Raw genomic sequence first — 21,926 nt, 5'->3', positions numbered from 1 at the left:
ACTCTGGGCATTTTCAATGCCTCCTCTTCAACTATTTCTTCCCTGGCTGTCAGATTTCACATCTCACCAACAGCGCTTATTATTCAAGGTGCCTAAACTCCTCCAGGTGAAGTGAGAATATCTTGACCTTTTTCTGTGAAGCAACACCCTTTCTGTAAGCGTAAGCAGTGTTGCTAATGGATGATGAGATGATGTCCCATGCCCTTTGGTTCCCATAGATTTCTATTTTTTTTTAAGATTTTATTTATTTATTCATGAGAGATACATAGAGAGAGAGAGAGAGAGGCAGAGACACAGGCAGAGGGAGGAGCAGGCTCCGTGCAGGGAGCCCGATGCAGGATCCTGGGACTCCAGGATCACACCTTGCGCTAAACTGCTGAGCCACCCAGGGATCCCCAGATTTCTAAGGTTTATGTGAACAAGTCTTCTCTCTGCCCTTGCTAGTTGGCTAGGCCAAGGAGATAGAGACCAAATGAAACCACTGATGAACTTGTAGTTTCCTCTTAAGCCAGAGGGTTCTTTTGAGATAAGGTACTGTTGGATTATTTGGTACAAGATTTTTAAAAAGAGAAAATTTTAGAGCCAACAAGGGTCCTACAGGCCATCCAGTCATTTGAAAGAAGGAAAATGTAGAGCAGAAAATTTATTTTAATTTCCTATGATTATGGAGCTATTTAATTTCAACACCAAGGCAAGGCAATCTCATATATATTTATAGCATCTGTTATGTGCTAGTCACTGTAGTAGGTTTTATACACACGTTAATCTTATTTAATCCTCCCCCAAATCTTAGAAAACAGATGCTAATATCACTGTGTGACACATGGGGAAATTGAAGCCCAGAGAACTGAAGTAACTTGTCCATAATTACAAAATCTTCAGATTACATAGTAGACTATATTGTTATTTGTAAATATTCACTTCTCTCTCCCTGTAGTGAAGTCCATGTCCCTACACCATAGATGTTGGACTTGGCCATTTGACTTGCTTTGGCCAATGGAACATGAGCAAACATGGCATAAGTCATCCAAGAAAAAAAGATATGACTGCCTGGTTCAATTTGGTTTCTTGTTCCTGTATCCTCTGTCATGAGGAGTCACGCCCCAAAAGCTTCTGATCTGCAAGTCCAAGTCCTGGAATAAGAAGTGGACTGAACCCTATCACTCTCTGCATAAAAGGTATAACAACTCACCTACAGTTACTACCATGTAACATGAGGAAGGAAGGGAGGGAGGAAAGGAGGAAGGAGGAAGCGAAGAAAGAGAGAGGAAGATGTTTTTGTAAGCCATTGAGACCTGGGGGTTGTATGTTACACAGAATGACCTAGAAAAAGCTACTAAATACATATAGAACCAGAACCCATACCCAGGCCTGTCTACCTCCAAACTGGATGCCCTTTTTTCCACCACACATTCCTATCTATCCATGCCAATCTTTTCTGGCCTCAGGCAGTAGGTACTGATTTTTTGGATCCATGTTTTTCAGCCCTCCCTTTTCTAGTACTTGAGACATTTCCTTTTACCATGTTCCTTAGATTAAAAAACCTGCTCTCGCAGAAACTCTGCCACCAGCTCTCATCAAATGATGAACCTTCCTAGATCACAAAGGAAAAAAGGCTGTCATGCATGCTCTCCTTCAATTTCTCTCCTACATTTCCAGATTATTTATACCATGGCTCATCCTTTCTCCTTGCCTCCCAGCTCGACTATTCCATTTCCTGTCCAAGGCTGACCTGTCTCCACTGTTCTCTTAATCCTCCTCCAGAACTCCACTCCAGGGATGATCTCCTCCTTCTTGTTTCTCTCATTGATTTCCCTCTTTGCATTTTTTTCCCCTGGCAGCCTACAAACATAAAAGTCTCCCTCTTTTTCTAAAACAAAACAAAGAATCTTCCCTGATCTTCTCTTCTTCTCAGGCTACTTTTCTATTTCTCACCTTCCTTTGCCACCAAAATCCTGCACAGAATTGGCTCCCTCACTAATCTCACTTCCTCACTGCCCTCACTTCCTCACCATCTTTGTTTCCTTGTCACCAGCTCACTCATCCACCCACCAACTCCCAGATTCTGCTCACACTGCTGTAATGAAACTGCCTATGAAGAGTATATCAGTGACTCTCTGATTGTCAGAGCCAATGAATTCTGGTCAATCTTTGGTCAACTTGTTGGGTTGACACATAAAATACAAAATTCCCAGTTAAATCTAGTATTTGGGTCACTTATATATACTAAAAAAACTTGTTGCTTATCTGAAATGCAAAGTTAACTGGGTGCTCTGTATTTTTACTTATTCTGACAGCCCTAGCAACTTGTCCCTCTTTCAATTTGATCTTGATGGCCAGGAATCTCAAAAATTTCATTGATTCCCACCCTTCAACATCACATCAACTTGATGACCTTCTTTATTCTACCTCCCCATACCATGATCACTGTCCTACTTCAGATTCTCATCACTGCTTATCTGGACAGGTGTAGTGGCTTCCCTCTGCCAATCTCCCTACCTTTTTTTTTTTTCTTTCTTTCTTTCTTTTTTTTTTTTTTATGGAGAACGCACACCAAGTTTTATTGGGGGAAGGGGAATATTTACAGGAGCAGGTAAAAGAGAGGGGAGATTGTGGGTCTAAGGCAGACAAGGGGATACAGAATAGCTCCTGCACCCGCCCGAACCCAGGGAGGGTGGGAGAGCAGCTGGGGCCCAGGAAGATGGGTGGGAAAGGACAGCGATGGGGGTGGAGTCCTCCCTCCACCCATCTCCCTCCTGGCCATACTCTATGCTGCAACCAAGGCAATCTATTCATTTCCAATTAACCTCTCTCCTATATATAATACAGTTGGTTCCTGTTCTTCATTAGCTAAACCCAAACTCCTTAATATGATATTCAAGGCTCTTCAAAATGTGATCTCACTTTATTCTTTCACCTTGACCTCCTGACACATATTGTTCACATACACATATAATGTAGGCATTATAGCCACAATGGATGACTCATTATTCCTGAATCACAAACTATACTTTATTTGTCATACTCATGTATTTCCTTGACAAATATTGCAAAAAATGTTGCTTTCTTCTCTAACCCAACAGTCTTACCCCTCCCCCCTTCCCTACATATACACTTTGTTTCCCAGGACAAGTTTTACACAGTCTGCAAAGACCAGTTGAAATGCCATGTCTTCTATAAAAGCTCTCCTGAGTCCCTCCAAAAGTTTTCCCTGCATAACATGGTACATAGTAGTTTCTACTTCAGATTTGCCAAAGAGCGAGTGAGTTTTCTAAGACAAATTCATATAAGTGAATCTATCTTATCTGACTCTTAAACATCAAAGAGAATTTGATATACTAGTAACTACTAGAGACTTGGTTTGAGCACTCAGGAGTAAGTGGTAATAGTGGTAATAAAGAGTATATAGTTTAATGTCAACTGTGAGGGTGCTTTGCCACTGTCTTCTGTCATCTCAGGTTGCTGGATTGAATTGATTGCTCTGGCTAGCTGAGCAAATGTCCCTTTAATTCTATCTAGCTCCACATGTGCACCCCCTAAAGCTCTCAATTTGGTCAAAGAGAGCAACCACTCAAGGAATAAAATATGACTTGCAGAATGACAAATGGGACCCATTCTTGGGCCAACACCTTAATCAGTTAGTAATGCCCTCCTAAAGTGCTATATGGAGACAAATTCTAAAGCTACATCCAGATTCATAGAAAAGAGTAGTATGATTGATTAGTTTTGGCTCCCATGGACCTGGAAAAATGAGTAACACTTGTATCATAATTTTGCCATCTTATCAAAGGTATTTAAATAGCTACAATCCCATCCTGCAGTCACCAAATAAGCTTCCATGGTTATGCTTTTAATGTGAAAATAAATTTGTTAGCCTAAAATCCTAGTGGTATTTACATTTCCTTTACATGGTATTTTTGTTTATTAGAGTTTGTAGCTCAGATGAAGAATATTTGATTAGAATATTTAATTTAAAGAAAACCAACAAATACTTTTTGCGCATAGAGCATTAGGCAAAGAAGCATGAAATATAGTCTCTGCCTTCAAGGAATCACTAACTGGATGGGAAGACAACCCAGGAACTCAGTAAAAAAATTTTTTTAATTATATGAGTTAAAATAACAATACAAATATAAATGCAAACCATAGCATAATCACTGCATGGTTAATCAACAAATAAGCACTTTGAATTAGAGTGAGGTAGAGAGCATGAAGATATTTGTTCCAGCCTTCATCACTCCTGCCATTTGAAGAAAACGATTGGTGAGCTTGAGTCCTTTCTAGAAAATATAAGATGTGACATGCATAACATTTATCAGTGAGATGTAAGCACATACCTGTGAGAAACAGTAGGGTAATAAAGAGAGTTTATTTAGTCTATTTATTTAAACAGATTGTTGTTTGCTACTGGTAATGAATGATTTAGATTTTTTTTCCACTAAAGTGTTTCTCACTGGTTAAGTCTTTCTGGTGGATATCTGCTGTGTTCTGACACTTCATCACCACATTCCCTTGATTTCCATGTGGTGATGTATATGGGGCTCCCACCTTTGTATTCCAGGGATAGAACTTGGTCCTGACACCTAGGTTTAAACCAGTTCCATTCCTTGGTCACAGTGACTAGTTCAGGATAGCCATGTGACTCATATCAAATTGACTGGGTTCAATTAAAGTTAATTGGGAGACTTCACTTGCAAGGCCGAGGAAGGAGGCATTCACACTTTACCACCAGGCTTGTACTTGAGAGGCTTTATTGTTCTGGCTCCCTTGCCATCGTGCAAAGCCTAAGAATGGGCATACCACACAGAGAAGAGGATTGTGGGGTCCAGAGTCAGGGTCCTCACTGCATCTTTTTGTACTGAATCCAGCTGTGCCTGAAGCAAGATTCAACATTGGACTTTTCGATTATATATGCCAATCTAGTCCCTTTTCTTCTTGCTTAATCCATTGCAAGTTGAGTTTCTGTCACTTATAATCGAGAATCCTTAGTGCTAAAGTCCTTAGCCTCACTTCAATATAACATCTTGAATATAAAATCTAACACACTTATCATAGAACATCTCACATTTCCTCCTTTTATTTGTTCTTCCTAAGCTTGCCCATTCACTAACTTACTCAATTCTCACCGCCTTTTTTCTGAGGTAGGATAGGGCAAGCATTATTGATTCCGATTGATAGAAGCATTGACTTTAGCCCAAAGAGGCCAAGTTACTGATACTCCCAGCAGAGTCTCCAAATGAAAACAAAACTCCCTGGACTAGAGCCCAGGTCTTCTGATTCATAGCCCAGGTTCATTTGTTAAATACTCACACTTCCCCAAGTTTTCTCCCACCTTTATTTCTGCATCTGCCAGTTTTGTAGCATTGTTTACAGATTTTGGATTCTTGGTTTGATTTTGGTGGAATAGAAACATCTTCCTTGTTGAAAAATCTTACAGAGGTTGCTACAGGACCAATATTTTGTTGATCAGGGCTTCTCCACCCAGAAAATTGCCCCTGTTAAGGGATAATTACAAACTTATCTGATGGGGCTTAAACTGTAGTGGTAATTGATGATGATGAAAGTGGTGATGGTGGTGGTGGTAGTGATGATGACAATGATGGTGAAGCTATCACATCGGAATGAGGAACAACTCCAAATGGGTCACAGTCTCTAAGGAACCAAGATCCAGAGATTGACCACATTTGCAGCTAGCAGTGACCACCACTGAAAACTCTTTGCCCTTAACAGCTTTCAGCCTGGCAGTCACACTTTGTGCTAAATTAAGATGTTCTCAAGCTGAGTGATGGAGTATAGCATCGCTGGAAATCAGACCCCCAGGTGCTGGAAGCCACTGGAGCCTGGCACATAGGCAGAGCCACTTGGCAGTACAATGTCCCCCTCGGGGAGCAAACTGGAAGCTAAATAAATGAATTTGACAGTGTGTGCAGTTGCCAAGCATAAAACTGTTTCCCATAAGCAATCACTTGCAAGACAGTAAGAGAATTCTGTCAACGAGAGAAGGGGTCCCAAGCAAGAAGATTATAACCTCCTGGTGGATCTCAGGGTTTTCCCGAGTAGATCTGAGATGCCAGAGCGCAGCATTTTTCACCTCCCTGACACTGAGAATTGATTCGCCTCTGAGCCAACAGCAACCACCCCCCACTCCACCCTTGCCCTTCCAATAAAGTTTGATGAGTCTCCTGTGGGGACGGTAATGCAACTCCCTCGTCTGGGCCTCTTAGCATCTCTCCATTTCACTCAAGTACCCTCCACACTATCCATCCCATATCTTCATGGAATTGTATTTATTATTCCAAAAAGACTGACAATGTATAGTTGATAAAGGTAACCTCATTATTTTTAAGTCTGTTTACTGTAATCAACTTCAAATCGGTCATGAACACTCATTCATTCATTCCTTTGGCACAAATTTATTCAGCATCTATTGTGTTGAAAGCACCAGCATGTCAGAAATTGAGACCTCAAACTATGTCAAGTTCACCATCATAACATAGTTCCCAATCCATGACTTGGCACATAGCAGCATTCCATAAACATTTCCCGAACAACCTAATAAGGGAGTTAAAATAAATTGAACATAAGCTCCAGAGGCTTACAGAAAGTGCCCTGCCATGTAAAACTGAAGAAAAGCATCACTGAGATCCCTCTCTACTCTAAAATTCTATAAATCCATGGTTCTAAACTTTGGTTGGAAAACACAGTCATCACAAGGTTAAATGAGAGAGCAGGAGATGCCATAAGAATATTCAATAATAAGACTCGTGTAAGAAATAATCATGATAATGACAGAAGTGGTCAGAGGTGGGCAAGATCCCTGCAGCCTGGGGAAGTAAGTTAGGGAAGGATTTGTGAAGGAAATGAGACTCACATGAGACCTCATGGAAAGGGGGTATTTGGTATAGGCACAGAGTTGGCAAAGCTGGCATTTACTCAAATGCAGCAGAAAAGTCCAGCTTCTATGAGTCCAAATGGCACAGCACTTTCTGATTAGGAAGAAAAATCAGCTAAAAGTGATGCATCTGTTTAACAGGTGTGAAGCATTGTTCTACTTATTAAATATCTTTGCAAACATTCAACATTATTAATTGAGCACCTAATAAATGCCAGGCACATTCCTTAGGTGTGAGGGATACTGCAATGAACTCTCCCTTTCTAGTTGTGATGGCAGGTAATGCACAAAATACATGCTTAGTGGGCTGGATGGTGCTAAGAATTATGGAGAAAAATAAAGCCAGGAGCAAGGATGGATGCTTAGAATAGAATGGAGGTAATAATCTTAAATAAAGTGGTCGGGAAGGCCTTGCTAAGAACACAATGTCTGAATGAAGACTGAAGAAAATGAGATGTAAGACTTCCAGATGAAAAGCATTGCCAGCAGAGAAAACAGCAAGTGCAAAGGCCCTGAGGTAGAATATATCTAGTGTGTGTGAGAAACAGCAAAGAGGCCAGTTGGCTGAAACTAAGGGAGAGAGGGAAAGACCAATCAGAGAGAAATTCTAAGAGGTAACATGAACCAGATTAAGAGAGCCTCAGGGGCTAGTGTGGTGAACTTTGTTTTGTTTGGTTTTATTGTGGTCAACTCTGAGCCTCAGTTTGCCTCATGAGCTACCTGCCATCTGTTCTTTTTTTACAAAGGAGAGAACGGAAGCTCAGAGGTGATAGGACTGGCCCAGGATTATTCTGAATACGGGTAGCAAAGGCAGGGTTCAAACACAGACCTACTTCACCTTCCCCCAACCTCAACTCTCTCTGCATGATCCATCCCTGCATATGTGTGTGCACGCTCTCACACACACTCACACACACCCCAGCCCTCTCAGTCCTCCAACACACCAAACCCTTCGCTGCTCACTGTCTTCATATATGCTGCTCCCTCTGACTGGAGTGCTCTCTACTGAACAGTACCTCTACTGTCCTATCTGAACAGTACATTTTTGGGCCTCAGTTCCAATTGGATATCCTCTGAGAGGCCTGACCCTCTGATGTACACTGATGCCACCACCCCACCCAACACCCCGTACCTCTCTTTCAAAGCCCCTGTCTTCCCTCCATCCGTAATGGCATATTTATTTTTATGTTACTTTAACTTCATTCCTCCTCCCAGATGATGTGTCTACCCAGTGCCTGGCATATAGGAGGGACACTCCACAAACACTTGTTTAATAAATGAGAAGAGCAAAAGGATAAAGAAGATGAAGTAGGAAAGACCCGGAGAGATTTCCCGGCACCTCTAGGGAAGAGAAACCAATGGCTACAGGGAGAGATTCGGGGTTATCTGTGGACCTGGCTGCCTCCCCCTCCATCTGGGAAGGAGACACGGCAGCCTGTCTCTGGCTGCTCCACAATCTAATACATTCATCACGTGACTCACCCCACTAGCAGCCCCTGGAATGAACGTTATTTGGAGTAATTGGACAAGCACTTGGAAAATGCTAGGGTTTATTTTTAAATGTGATTAGGACCTGTCTCTTGCTTTCCGGAAAAGTCACGTGTGCTCCTCAGAGATACAAGATCCTCATAATCGTTAAGCGCTCTTAAAATCAACTTTTTAATCTTGTCTTTACAATGAACTTGCTAAGTTGCTTTAGGGCAAAGCATAACCATCTCCATGTGACTGATAGAAAAACTGACACTTAGGAGCAATTAAATGTACCATCTGAGGCTGAGAGAACTGGTTGGTGGCAGAGTTAGGGGCTGGTCTCTCTAAACCAGACAGCAGCTGCGTCCACCCTACCACCTCGCCTCCCACAATAAATTACAAAATCCCTCGAGCCATGCAAATAATGCAGATCTTTGCCCACACAGAAAAATAATCTAGAAAAAGGGATCCATTGCCTTCCTGATTTGGTGTTTTATGTGGCAGCAGAGCAACCAATCGTTCTAACTAGGCCACAGGAAGCCTGTTTCTCTTTAAGAACCCATTAGCAAGCTGGCAAAATCTCATCCCATTACCATGTAAATAAATAAGGATAAATTTTCCCACCTCATCCTCCCAGTGCTGAACCAAATCTCTCCCCCTTGCACATTTTTGATAACCTGCTCATTCTGGAATACTTCGCAATTAAAGATAGCATGAACTGGAAGTCAATAATTCATCATGGAGGGGGAAAAAGGATGAGATAATTAACATTCTCTGGCTGGCTTTGGCTGGGAAATAGCTTAGTAAGCACAAGGACATTTTTTGGGCCATTTCCATCATGAGGGTAGAATAAATAAAATGGATCCTTTTGAGCTCTGAACCTGAAGGATCCATGTCAGGCTGGTTGGCCCCGGGGCTCAGCTGAGTTGGGTTCAGCCCCTGCACCTGTTGCCACGGAGCGGCCAACAGGTACAACCCGGGGCCTGGGGTGGGGGTGGGGGTATGGTTACGGGAGGTGGGCAGAGCATGTTTCTAAGCCACAGTGTCTTCAGCTTCTAGCCCATGCCCTAAGTTTCAACTTTTCAATGAACCCCAATTTTTTTCTCCTCTGATCTTCTTTATCAATGATGCAAACTTACCTTGCCCTTCTATAAAATGGGAAAGATAATGTATAATGGTTTGTGAGGACTGAACCAACATCTTTATCCTCCTCCTTGTCTTTCTCCTCCTCCTCCTCATCACTAGCCTTTATGAGTTGCCTATGACGTGTCAGGGTTTACTATGTGCTCAATGTGCTTCATTTGCATTATTGCATTTGATGCCTCCTGGGATATATGATCACTCTTTGAATCTCAGACAAAGTAAGATGGAAATAGAGATGTTAAACTTCTGTGTCACACAGTGGGAAATAAACTAATGAAACACATAACCCCCAGGGGGATGGTGCAGGGAATTGGAGAGGAGTTGGATATATTTATATATGACAGAGCCATAAATGGGTGCTGGGATGTACCTAACCTTTATGGTTGACGTCAGGGGGACATGGTTCTCTGTCTCTAAACCAAGAACAAGGGTGGGTACAGCAGGACTATGTCCTCTTGGTGCCCATCCCATGGGACCTCTGTTGGCAGCAGAGCATCAGCCTGCATGGACCATGGGTCTGTCCCAGTATGGCAATTCCCATATTTTATGTTCTTGTGATTCCTAAGAAATATTTTTTTCAGCTCTGGCCCTGGTTTCTATGCTGATCCACTGACCACTCACCCAGTCTCTTTGTTGTCTCTATTTTCTTGATCCAAGCAGTGAAGTTTCAGTGGCAATTTACTATAGCGAGGCAGAAAGGAATTGTCCTAAAATGTCTAAACACTTTAACCAGTATGTTCAAAGTTGTCCTCCACACCCATTCCTACTTACACACCTGTCTCTGCCTCCTTCCCATTATGCCTGACAGAAAGATCATCCTCCCGAATCCGAGGCTGATCCCCACTGGCACTTTGGATCCACCACCAACACATGCCCCCTAAGAGACCCAATCTTATCATAGACTCTCCATCCATCCTTCATCTTTGACTGCCCCCCAGCCTCTGGTTTGGCTCCTTCCAGAAGCAACTAAACTTATTCATGTCTCTCTCTCTCTCTCATGTTAAAAAAGAAAAAAAAAAAGTCCTCCTTTGATCCCCTATCTTTCCCCATCAAAGCTGATGATCTAAGAGAGTAGTCCTCTCTGTATCTCCAGATCCTCCCCTCCCACTTATGTCTCCCTGCAGACAGGCTGGTTCAGTCCTGCTTGGCCTCTGAAACTGCTATCGCCAAGACCACATATGCTCTTGACCATCAAATCCAACAGACACTTTCCATCACCTTTGGGATCACTCTGTGGGGGTGCACAGAGACAGTTTCCTTCTTTAAAATCTACCCTTGGATTTCCCGCCACTAGACTTCCTTGTATTTCTCCAGGTCCACCTTCTCATTTTCCTTTGAAGGTCCCCCCTATATTGAGCTTGCTTCAGACTGTCCTCCCTTCCCACTCCACATTCTCTGCAATATCCCATGGGATCATCCAGTCCCTGTACCAGCAGCTCTCCATGCAGTCCATGTCTACATCCTGGATGTTTTCTCCTTGGCTCCAGCACATCCCCCCTGGATAGCCCACTCACCTCTGGCATTGGTTTTCTATTTCCACAAACATAACAGCTTAAAATATCACGAGTTTATTATATGAAATCAGTCTTAGTGGGCTAAAATCAAGAATCAACAGGGCTGTGTCCCTTCTAGAGGCTTCGGGAAGGAATCCACTGTCTTGTCCTTTTCAGCTCCTAGAGCTCACCAAATTCCTTAGCTCCTGGCTTGACACCACTCCAACTTCTGCTTTTTGGTCACATCTCCTACTTCTGCCTTTGACCCTCTGGCCTCCCTCCTGTGATTGCACTGTTCCACCTAAATAATCCAGGATAATGTCCCCACCTCAAAATTCTTCAATTAGTCACATCTACAAAGTCTCTTTGCCATGTAATGTAACGTACTCACAGGTTCTAGAAGTTAGGATGTGGACATCTTTGGACAGCCATTATGCCAGCTGTCACACTCCTCAAACTCAGCATGTCCAAACCTCTTGCACACCAACATGCTGCTGTCTTAATGATCAACCACCATCCGTTCTGTAGAGCCAGCCAGAAAAGTGTCCTCATCTTTGACTCCTTTTCTCTCATCCTTACAGCCAGTTAATAAGCTAGTCCTATCTCCCACCTACATTCACTTCTCTCCACCCCTACTACTAGTACCTTGGTTTGAACCACCGTCACTTCTAATCTGGATTATTATCAAAAGCTCTTTGCTGCTGTTCTTGCCTCCAACTGTTGTCCACAGAGTATTCTTTTGATAACACAAACATTAATCTTCTTGAAACTCATAAAGTTCCCATCTACTCCCAACCCCACTATTACCAGGATAAGATCCACGCCCTTTACTGTAACTACAAGGCCCCTCATGGTCTGTCTCTGCTTACCTTTCCACTTCTGCTACCCTCCTCTTCTCTCCTGGCCTTTAGCCACATGGAACAACTACAAATTCCCAGTTAACCTCCCCCAGAAAATCTTCCCTAATATGATAGCAAAACTGGCCTGAATTCTTCCCCTCCTACCTGTATGTCCACCCTTGGTGAGACAGCTTAACAGCTCTCCTGGTTAAGAAGTAGAATCTCCACACAGCTTGCTTCTGAGTTTGACCATGTGGCTGGCTTTGGCCAATGTAGTTTTAACAGCCGTCACACAAAGAGAGGCTTGAAGAGAGCGCTTGCACTTCATTTTATCTCCTCTTCTTTCACCATGAGGACCTGCCCCAGTGAACCTGCTGGAGGGTGAGGTATGTGAAGCAGAGCAGACCTCAGCCAAGGCCATCATTAACCAACCAAAATCCAACTCATGCCCAAATATATGAGCAAGCCCATCCAAGACCAGCAGGGCCAACTTGCTGGCCTGCAGCTGAGTGCAGATATGTGAGTAAGCCTAAGTGAGACCAGAAGAACCAACCAGCTTACCCAGACTCATGAGCTAAATGAATGCTTGTTTAAGCCACCAAGTTTGGGGGTGATTTGTGATGCAGATTTAGTTTGCTAATACATAACTGATAAATCTGACCTCCAGACTGAGTCGGGTGCTCCTTTCTCATGTCAAACTTGATGTACTCTGTCATAGCTCAGCAGGTGTCTCACTGTATTCCAGCTGTCTGGTTACTGTCTGTCTTTCCTACTGGCCCACACAGTCCATGAGATCATAGTCTGTGTCTAATTCGTCTTTCACCTTGTATCTCCGTGTATAGCCTATAGTAGCTGAAACACAGAAGACCCTCAGTTAACATCTGATGAATAAATAAACAAATCAACAATAACAGTCTCTTTTCATCTCACTGTAGTTGGCAGTTGCAACTCCTAGGTGCTTTTGTTTATCATTCAAAATAATTAAGCTCTCCTCCCACCCCCTCAACCCCAAAGAGAAAGAGAACAGGCTCGATTCAGATGTAGGGAATAGTTTGTATGACCACAGGAGATGGCATGCACACAGGCATGGGGTTGGGAATGAGTCTGGTAGATAAATGTGTTTAACTGGAGTAGAGCTTCATGGGAAGCAGCTGTTACCACAGCTGGGGTTTACCCTTAACTCAGCTGCTCATTAGTGGTTTTACCCTGGAGGAATCAAATCACTTTTCCAAGCCTCAGTTTCCCTATCTTTAAAATAGGGAGGATAGTACCAACTTCATGGGGCTGTGGTGCAGATGGACCTCCCATGCTCCCAGCCTGGCAGGGAAACAAAGAGGATGGGAAAAGAGGATATTAGCGATTATGACAATCATCTACCATGTGAGCTTCTCTGATTCTGACAACCCTGAGAAGGGAGGGGACCTCTCCCGGGATAGAATTTCCTGTCAGCCTCAGGACTTCAGGCTCAGAATTAGATTGATTTATAGGAAGCCAAGACAGTGATGTTTCTTACATTTGTGAGTTTGTAGGCTACCCACCAGACTAGATCTAATTCTGTGAAGTTCTAAATCTGGCACAGGGAAACCCTGTCATCCCCAGTGTCCTAGAGGTCCTACTCTGTCCTGCTTCACCTTGAGTTCTAATTCTCTTTCAACATAAACTTATAAGGTAGCCTTGGAAAGGCCCACCTATAGGCTTCAGTTTCCCTCTTGGTAAAATGAGAACACTCAACAAGATAAACTTCACAAACTTCTCTAGTATAATAACCAGGAGCTGGTCCTATGGACTGGCATGCTTGAAGCCCTCTTCAATCCCACTCTAGTGTACAAAAGCTAGAAAGTAAAAAATCTGTATTTTCCAGATTCCTAGGGAATTCCTAGGGTTCCATTGTGATTTAAGTTCTGCCACTTAGATGTATGTGTACAGGACTTTTATTTGGAACTGAATCCAGAAGAGATGGCAGAGTGGGGGACATGCATTTTGCCAGTGGGTGGTGGCAGAGGGGACATGATTCTAAGTCAGTGGCCATGGCAGCTATTTCCTCATTGTGAGGCTCTGTTGGTGGCCTGGTTCTATCTTGTCATTTGCAGAGCTACTGTCTTCCTTGAAGCTCATCCCAGACTGTGTATCCAGCCCACCCAACAACTGTATGAATTATTTGATAATAATCCTCGAACAACAAAAATAGTAATAAACACCGTTGATCTATCTATTAGTAAACTGCTTTCTGTGTAAACTAACTAGAGTGGATTCTGTTGTCTGCAATTAGGACTTTTGGCCAAAATGAGGAAGGAGGAAAGGAAGAAACTGTAAGAGGGGAGGAGGGAAATAAGCAAAAGAGGAGCAGCAACCAAGATGGCAGCTTATTTTCTTTTTATAGATTTCTTAAAAGTGTGGTAAGGCAATAGAAAGATGTCCATGGCCTATTACATTTTTTTTAAAAACTTGTATAGTCCATAAATATGGGTAGTAAACATTTTAAAGAACATAAACCGAATGTTAGCAGCTGTTATTTCTAGATAATAGAATCATGAGAGGATTTTTTTTATTACTTTTAATTGCTCTGTAATGAACATGGATGATAGTAAGAGATATGTCTCATTTCCTCTGGACCCCATTCTGATTTTCTAATATTGGTCAGTAATAAGCTCATCAGTCACCTTAGTCCTTGCAAATGGTTGCTAGGCTGAGCATATACATTATCTCTGTATATACATTATCTCTCCCTACTTTTTCAGAAAAGAAAACTGAGACCTAGAGAGAGGATATAAGCTCTCTCTGGTTGATCACTTAAATCTTTTTAATGTGTTACCTCTCTCTAGTAACAAATGCCAGTAAAGCAACTAGAAGTACTGGTTTTGAAGTCAGAGTACGGTCTTTAATCCTGTTTGGTCATTAATAGCTCCATAGGAGTTTCTTAAATTTTGTGAGTCTCTGTTTCTTCCATCTGAATATTGAGCATCATAATAGTACCTGCCTCCTGGGTTGGTATGAGGATCCAGTGAGTTATTGCACGTGAAAAGCTTGGCAAATCATGCTCAGTAAATATTAGCAGCTGTTATTATTATTATTATTATTATTATTATTATTATCCCACTGTAATAGGACAGGACTCTATTACATATATTTCTTTAATTTGGAGAGGACTAGGAACAAAGATTTTTTTTCCTGGAACACATTAAATCATGCCGATTCTGAGTTCTGCAAGGGTGGGGATGCTGCCCTAATCATCTTTGTGTTGTCAGCATCCAGCATAGCGGATGCCAATTTGAATGGATGAGTAGGTAGATGAATAGGGGGACGGAAGGATGGACAAATAGATAGGTGGGAGGTAAATAAATGAGTGCATTACTCATGGGTGGATGTGAGGGGGAAGGACCGTAAGTGACTTAGTATGTCAAATGCCTGGATGGGAAAGCAGGTGGTTGAGTGGAGTAGCAGAAGGGTAGACGAACGATGGAATGGGTGGATGGGTAGGTGGATGGATGGATGGGAGGAAGAGAGGGTCTTAAGTGACTTAGTTGTGAGTAAAAGCTTGAACGGATGGGAAGGCTGGTGGTTAGGTGGAGGGGCAGACGGATGGATGAACGATGCGGTGGGCTGGGTGGATGGATGGATGACGGATGGATGGATGGATGGATGGATGGGAGGAAGAAAGGATCTTCAGTGACCTAGGATGTGCACGGATGCCTGGATGGGTGGATGGTAGGTGGCCAGAGGCCTGAGGGGCTGAGGACAGTTCCACAGAGGCACGGATGGCTGCTTCCCGGGTTTCCTCCCGCTCCATCACCGGTCCAGGGCCGGCGCCCCCGCAGGGATGAGCGTCCCCGCCCCGCCGCGCCCCCCGCGCCCCCCGCGCCCCGCGGCGCCCTGCTCCCCTGCACTGACGCGGGCAGCGCCAGCCGCCGGGCTCTCGGGAGCCGCCGAGTGACGCCGCACAGCCGACGCGGATGCTAAAAAAAGGGCGGTGACTCACTGCGGCGCGGAAACTTCCAGGAGCTCGGGCTGTGCGGGCGGGGGCGGGGGCGGGGCCGGGCGGCGGCCAGGTGTGTCTCGAAAGCAAAACGGCGAGGACCGGGCGCTGAGCCGCGGCTGGGCCGGGCAGGGGTGGGGGGGTGGGGCTGCAGGTGGAGGAGCCCGGAGTCCCCAGGGCCACCAGGCCTGGGTCCTACCGCTCAGAGCTCAGAGCCAGCCTTGTCAGGATGAAGAACTCTGCGTCGTCACAGGTGGCCCAGTGGCCGGTGGCTCCCACTCGGTGCTCGGCTCTATGTCCTAACACTCTATGGATCTTAATTCCCTTGGCCCTTAAAATCCCACTCTGCAGATCCGGAAACTGAAGCCAGAGAGAAAGGGACTTGCCGGAGGTGCCCCAGCTGGTACAACCAAGTCTCTCAATATATTCAATACAATTGTAATTTGACGGACACTCTAGAACCCCTACTCCGTGCCTGGGCCTTGTGCTAGTGACACAGAGACGCAGGAGAGTGGTCTGCGCTGGCATGAGTCCTTTCCATGCTGCTTCCAGGAGTATTTACTGGAGTGTCCTCAGGTCCCTCCTTTCCCCTCCCCCCCAAACATTTCTCAGTCCTACTTTGGGCAGAGAATAGTGACAAGGGGGCAGAATGAAGGTTACAAAGGTGACAAGGCAGATTTAATTCATTTATCCACCAAGTAGTTACTAAGCACCTAATAACTGCTGGGTAAGCAAAGTAACCCTGACTAGGCCGGGCCTTCATGGAGCACATGCGCTGCAGGGAGGCAGAAAACCCAGGAGTGAGAAGTGCTCAAGAGACACAATATGGAGAGGGAGCACCCAGGCATCCAAGGCAACCGAGGCAACCCAGACAACCGAGGAAGGCTTCCCAATGCAAGCAGCCTTGGCGCCATGGTGTAGAGGACAATGAGACGTTAAGCATATGGAGAGGAGGAAGGAAGAGCATTTCAGTCTGAGAACGGCATCTGCCTAAGCCCCAAAGCATGAGATCATGGTAGGTTTGAAGAACTGAGAAACATTACATAGACCTGCTATCATGGGGGCAAAGGAGAAGGGAAGACTGGGGAGGAACAGGAAGTGGGAGCCAGATCCGGAGGGAAACGTGTTAAGGACTTGTGGCTCAGCCAGAGGGTAGACCAGCTAACAACTCAGCACACGGCCAGCTGCATTCACAAGGAGCAGAGTGAAGTCCTTTCTATTTGCACCAAAGAGGGCAGAACAGATGCCACATTTGTAGGAAGGGGACACCAGTGAAGGCTTCACAGTGGTGGCAGTATTTAAGCTGGGCCTGGTTGATAGATTTTCTGTTGTAAGGAAAAGGAGAGAGAGAAAAAGGAATAGTCTGGGAAGTGGCATGCATGGCATAGAAATTCATCCAGACTCTTTTATAGACGCTCTTGAAAAGTCAGGGAGATGCTCACAAGACCAATGCTAAGGTAGCCTCATTTTTGAGGCCCAGGGTGGGATCAAGTGGTCCACTGCGAGCACCATGGGAGCAGAAGCCACAGCCCTGGTCCTTAAGAGGCTGCCATTCATTGGTGCCAGCAACAGGAAAACAGTATCGCCTAATTCTTCAACAATATGCATAGAGCGCCTACATGTTCTGTGCTGTGACGGGCACCAGAAATCCACTGGAGAACAAAAACAGACATGATGCTCACTCTCATGGAGACTAATTCTGGGAAGGAAAATGCTAATTGTTTTTAAGACAATAAATAAATAAATAAATAAATAAATAAATAAATAAATAAATAAATACCCAGGCACAGGCATGTGGCACTATGAGAAGGGAGCAGAGGATTGGTCTACTCTGGATAGCCTGGGCAAGAATCATTAATAATGTGACAACTGAGCCTGGATGTGAAAGATGTGAAGTAGATAAGAAGGTGGAGATGGAACGGAAGAGTGTTCCAGGCAGAGGGACCAGCGCATGCAAACCCCTCTCGGGGAAGAAGGTCAGGTGACTGGCATAGTGAATGAAGGGGAGCTTGCTCCAAAATGAGGCTGGTCAACAGGTCTTATAAACCACCGTGGCAATTGGGGATTGTATCCTAGAAACCGTGGAAGGCATTGGGGTATCTATAACTGGGGCAGAATTGGGGGCAGCACACTCCAGGCGCTCTGGATGTGCAGAGAGCCAGGGAAGAAACAGATTCCCCATTTACTGACCTTGCTCTTGACTCACTTCGCCTCACTTAACTCTCACCAAAACTCTGCAAGGTTCTCATCTCCATCATCATGAAGAGACACCTGAGGCTCAGAGAAGATAAGCAATTTGCCCATGTCCACAGCTTGTTCAGGGGGAAAAAGAACAGGATCCAAATGACAAGCTCTGTAATCCCATGATTTTTCTTTGGGGGTGAGATTAACCTCCCAGAAGCAAGTAGAGCCAGAAGTTAGTGCAAAGTAAGATTTGGTTAGCCAGAAAGGAGGAAAAGAGACTTTTACCATGGGCAAGTAGTCACCAGAAATGTAGACATAACAACAGCCTCAGAAAGAAGGCAGGAACTGCCTACACAGAATATAATGCAGAAACAGCAAGGAAAAAAAGACCGGAAGGAAATACAAAAAAAGAATGCTCTCAGAGGCTTATCTCTGAGGATTATGGGTAATTTTTATGTTTAAATTTTTGCTTGACTCTGTTTTCTAAATTTCCTGTAATGAATAGCTGTTTCTTGTATAAATAGAAGAGAGAGTAGCAGTTATATTTTAGGGGGATCAGGTAAACTTTTTCAGTTCCTGCAGGCAATATTTACATCCTATTAATTTTTCCATCCTTCAATGAAGTCCAGCACGATGCCTGGCACATAGTAGGTGCTCAGTAAAAAAAAAAAAAAATCAAAGGATGAAGTAGTTGGAGATGAGCGTTAAGGTAAGACAAGCTGGCGAAAGGCCAATTCTGGCGTTTTGCTTTGAAACGAAGTTCAGATCCACACATCAAACATCAGTCAGTCTTAAAACAAACCCTTGGAACTGTGAATGCACTTGAGGTTGCCTTCATAACCCACAGTGACCGCCCCCCTCACCCTACGCATTATCACAGCCAACAAATTCCTCCGCAAGTTCTAATTAAGCTCTTTCAACGTGTCCACCCTGCATAGGCTCGAGGGGGGAATAGATACAAGAGCCATATAAACCAGGGCCCCTTGCCAGAGCAAATATTTTGATATTGAGGGATTTGGCTGCATCCAAGCAGGCGAGACCTGAGAACACTTGCTCGGAAGGCTGCCTCTGCTAACCGAATGGCACAGCATACTATGATGTTATAATATTAGGTTCTTAATCATGGAAACACTGGCGTCTGTTTCGGCAGAAGCTCCCTCCCAGATGGTGCATCCTACTGTTTTTGTCGTCTGGAACAGTGTGAGGTTTCTTAAATGACTGTAAGCTTCCAAATCATCTTCCACACAATGGCAGCCTGTTAATTAAGTGGTCCCTTTGTGATCGCATTTGATAAATATGAGATGAGAAGGGTTTATCGAGCTGTGAAGAAAGAAAAAAGCAAGGCACAGCAACAGGAAGGAGCCCCGGTGGGTGGAAAGGGCTTTGTGTGGGTGTGGTCCGGGGAGCTTCAAGGGAACGGGACAGCTTTGCAGGCACAGAAAGAAGGCTGGGCTTCACACGACCACAGGCCGCCACCTCTGCCCAGTGGACGGCCAGCCAGATGCACATGGTGTGCGAGGCGCTTCGTGGCGGAGGCAGGCAGGGAGGTGGAAGCCTTCCAGCTCTTTCTGCGTTGAGTGACTGGAGCCGCTCGCCGATGTGTGGTTGTCAGTCATACTGCCAGGCGCTGTTTTGACTCCAGTTGTCAAGATTTGGAATGCACAGCTCCAAAAAAGGTATCCGCTTTGAAAGTAGTGTTCTGCGTTCTTGGAGCAGCAGATGCCTGGTGACAATATTTAATTAAATAAAAATGCTCAGCCCGTGAACTTGACTTGGAAGGTTGGTGAAGTTTCTGGTCTGACTTGTTAAGCTTGGCCTTCCTCAAAAAATTGGACAACTTTCTCCAAAAACAGCACTTGAGGCCTAGAGAGAAGGGCATCCTCAACTAAACACAGACCTCTGTCCCCCACCCTCCCGCCTCGGGAAAGAAGTCCATCAACTCCAGGCTGGAGAAAAGGATCCGTGATACCTGAGGACTTCTTTGTCTTTCCTACTGGTTCAGTCTTGTTTCAACCATTCGTGCCATGAATATCTATGAGGCGTTGACAGGGAGGAAGGCACATAGCTGGGGAGGAGGTAGTGACTGGGTTGAGGTGCTCCTGCGCTCATGATTCCATGAACCACTTGGGAACAGAGGGTTTGGGTCTTACCTGTACACTCCCAAGACCTAGCCTAGTGCTCACTGCCTGGTAGGTGCTCAAGAAAGGTTTGCTGAATGACTGCGTGATTGGTTACTATTTCCCACCTCCTCCCATACTTAATATTGTTCTATGTCTTTTTTAACTTCCTCCTCCTGCTGTCATTAGTGTTTACTTTTTCTGGCTTTGGTGGCTGTTGAGAACAGCTGGGTCTCAACTTCTGCTCTCTGGCACTTCATGTACTTGGAAATTGTTAATAACTCACCTTTCAGCCTTTACTCCTCCAGCTCCCTCTGGTCTTTCTTTGGCATAAGCATCTGCTCTTGGTCACCTGTAATAAGAAAAGTAATTTGTTTGGTATCTGAGAGTCCTTTATACCTTGCAAAGGTTTTCATTTGTTAAAGTAGGATTTCAAGGGCTGCAGAGGAGCCACTCATAAGCCCCAACATCACACAGTCTGCACTGCACGTCCCCAAATACCACCCCTCACCCCACTCCCTCCACCTTAAAGTCTGGCATCAGCAAATTTAACTCTCATTCTGCCATTAAAATACGATTTACAGAGCACTTCCCCTAAAACAGGCATTGCACTGACATCCACATTTGTTCACACTGTAATGTGACTTATACCTGTGCTGAAAGTGCATTTACCATGCAGAGTCAACCTGGAGCACCACAGGACAGTCCAGAAACTTCGCCCCGTGCCAGGCCTGTCCAGCAGCAAATCTTTAAACATGGGCGTTAGATTCCACAGTCATTAAGTACTATTATTGTTATTGTTATTCACTATGATCACGATGAGAGTACTACTATTACCATTAGTGTGTTTCTACAATCCAAACACTAAGCCAGCAGACTTCTGCTTCCTTTGTGACAGGCAGACTCTTATGTTTTCACAGCTATTCACAAATGAGGCTGATCCTTTTATTTTTATTTATTCTCAGTATTGACAGATACTCTCTTAGAATATTCCCCAGCTGTATCAAAGGGAAAGGTTTCAAGGGCTAGTAAATGTAAAGAGAACTGGGACTAAAAACAAATAGAGAGATGGACAGACAGACAGATAGATCAACCTAACTAAGACTAAGAGGAAAGGATTTCTTGCAGGTAATAACCACGAGACAGCATTGGGGCCTAATAGAGACCCTCAGTTCCCTGTCTTTTGACTATTTTCTTCTCCTTCCCAGGCATGAGAGAGCCTTGGTTTGGCAGCTGAAAACTGGTTCACTCTTGCTCACATGTTGCAATGATAAGCCAGTAGCATCCTTACTCTGAACACCTCACCTCTCTCCTCCTCCTGGGAGGTTACCCCCACTTGTTTTTCACTGTCACGGTCACCTCCAGACCCTAGCATCTCAGTGCACACTGCAGGCTCCCCCTACAAAAGAAAGTTGCTAAGAGGCTTTCTCACTGGTCCAGTGTTCCAGCGTCCTGCCCATGACTCAGTCTCTTCACCTGGCTTCTGATCTCCTCCCTTTTGAATTCTGTATACTTCTTAACTCCTTGTCTATGTTCTGTTTGGACTGGTCCAGATGCTTCTGTGGTACACACTGCCCTTTAGCCTGATTATCCCTCACTTCCTTCCTGGTCTCCATAAGCTGTAATGATCATGGCCCCTGCAGAACAAATAGAAAAAATACAAAACCATTGCTTCCCTGACATCCCTTGAGATGACAGAGTGGAGCAGCCTGGCTGCAGATTGCTGGACAAGAAATGGGTCACAACCTGCCCTCAAACACGGCCTTCCTGCTCATCCTCATTGTTCCAGTCCACGGCCTATGTGCTTCCTACACT

The sequence above is a fragment of the Canis lupus genome, chromosome 4 (genome assembly GCF_003254725.2).
Source record: "Canis lupus dingo isolate Sandy chromosome 4, ASM325472v2, whole genome shotgun sequence".
Taxonomy (NCBI): domain Eukaryota; kingdom Metazoa; phylum Chordata; class Mammalia; order Carnivora; family Canidae; genus Canis; species Canis lupus.
This window is presented reverse-complemented; position numbering follows the sequence as displayed.